The sequence below is a fragment of the Nicotiana tabacum genome, chromosome 11 (genome assembly GCF_000715075.1).
Source record: "Nicotiana tabacum cultivar K326 chromosome 11, ASM71507v2, whole genome shotgun sequence".
NCBI lineage: Eukaryota > Viridiplantae > Streptophyta > Magnoliopsida > Solanales > Solanaceae > Nicotiana > Nicotiana tabacum.
Window position 1 is genome coordinate 13,565,740 of NC_134090.1, and position 2,171 is coordinate 13,567,910.

The window sequence follows — 2,171 nt, forward strand, 5'->3', positions numbered from 1 at the left end:
ATGCGGGATCGGGGGAAGGCCGTACCCCAAAGGATATGATGTAGACAATCTAACCTAATGCAAGCATTAGTAGCTGTTTCCACCGCTCGAACCTATGACCTATTGATCACATGAAAACATTTACCACTGCTCTAAGGATTCCCTTCAAGCAAATTAAAGAAATGCTAAGTCTAAGATATTAATGCACTTTCAACCCATATATGAGTCATGAAAAGATAGAAAACTGTCAGTTACCTGTATTAGTCGAAGTGCGGACAAACCGCTAACACTAGGATTACACAAAAAGAACTACTAAATAGAGGCAAACAAACATCCTTCAGTACCTTTTTCACTTCTCTATAGTCTCGGAATGGCCTGGTATAAGGCATACAGTTTACACCTTGCTGGAGGAACGGCATACCCGAAGAAATTGAAAGATCGACGACAGAACGAAGAACGAAACTTTATGACAGCAACATAACCAAGATTCATTTTATGTTGACGCGAGGTCCTCGTTTTAGAGCAAAGAAGTCATCATTTGCCGATGCAGCATCATCAAGATTCTCATGTTCAAAAAACTTAGGGGGGCAGATTTTTACAAATATATTATCTGCTCCACATGATTTCTATGTGAATCTTGAAGATGCTGCAGCTGCAAGTAACAACATGTATGTCAATAAATACATAATACAACAATGAAATAAAAGAAAAATGGCCAAATTCTTGGAATTGCATAAAAGTCCAGGCTAAGGATATATAAGCTAAGGCTATATATAAAGAGATCTCGAATTCCTTCCCATCTAAACCTAGATCTATAAGAATTGATGGAACTTAAAGCCAAAAGGTGTAAACTTTTGACCTTTTTACAAAAAAAAAAAAATATATATTATCAAGACCAAGGCAGAAGATCTAACTTATGGATTTGAGACTCTTTGTGAAAAGATGGATGAAAGAAATTTAAAAAAATAAATAAAATAATTGGACCAATCAAGGAGAAGGAAAATAACCATAACATATTTCAACAATTGATATTTCATCTACATCATTGATCAAGAGAAAGAATAAAAATTGATCAAGTAAAAGAACACAAGAGGATAATTTATAAAAATGAAAATAGAGAGAAAGGAGCACTATATTACACACATAGAAAAGAATTTAGGACCTAAGATTGAGTTACAAATTAATGATTCAAGATTTGGGAAAACAAACGACGAAACAAGAGGTGAAAGTCTGGGTGGATGAGACTTATTTGAGAAAAAATAATATTTAAACCCTCTTATACACCAAAAAAATCAAACAATTCCAAAAACCATAAGGTTCTAAAGATTTAATAAAAGAATTCATACACAAGAGTGTGAGGAGAGGGCAAAGGAAGGGAGGAAAAGTGGAAGAAGAGAGCATCACAAGTTTGACAAAAAGAGGAGTTTTGAGATACTTATATACACAGTTAACCAAACCCTCAGCTGGAGGTTTTCTTCTATTTTAATCAGTTATAATGGAAATTTATAGTGTTACTTAATATGCATCATTATAAAATGAGGTGTCATTATTTACCAAGTTAACCAAAATATTCAGATGGTTGTTATCTATTGTATTGTATCGTACTGGTTATTTTAAGTATAATGTTTATTTAGATTGCTACTTAAATTTTATTATATCATATTCTTAAATCCGTTGTTATGTAATGATAAAAAGTGACAATTTATGTAATGGTCGATTTGATGTGGTCACGTCCTTCCCCTTTAATTTCTTATTTTTAAATAATTCTATTTTATCCTTTATCCTACATTTTTATATAATAATTCTACCTCGTAACCTACTTTTTCTTTGAAATATTGTAAGTTTATTCTTCAATAAACTGGTGTGTGACATAATAAAATGACGGCAAACGATACAATCTATCCAAATATTATATTTATCAAAATTAAATAATACAGTACAATACAATACATTATGAAACAATATTTAATAACCATAAGTAAGCAAAATTAGTATAGCTATGCATCTTAAATTCTACAAGAGACTATTTTAACTATTTAAACGTGTGATTTTCTGATCATATGGCGACACTATTATCATTGCGCCAAGATTCCTTCATAGGGTAGCCCATATAAAATATCAATATACATTCTACTTTAGATTCATTAATACTTCTTGTGTTAGCTTTTTCTGTCCTCGAGTTTGATCCATTT

The 2,171-nt window shown here is 31.6% G+C and overlaps 1 long non-coding RNA gene across 1 annotated transcript; it reads right to left on the minus strand.

Annotated features, from left to right (window-relative positions):
- Positions 1-214: 214 nt before the first annotated feature.
- LOC107800562 (uncharacterized) lies at positions 215-1,461 on the minus strand. Its single transcript, XR_001651438.2, has 2 exons — positions 1,326-1,461; positions 215-631 (listed from the first exon to the last, which is right to left on the minus strand). It is a non-coding gene; the product is annotated as an uncharacterized LOC107800562 (long non-coding RNA).
- Positions 1,462-2,171: the final 710 nt, after the last annotated feature.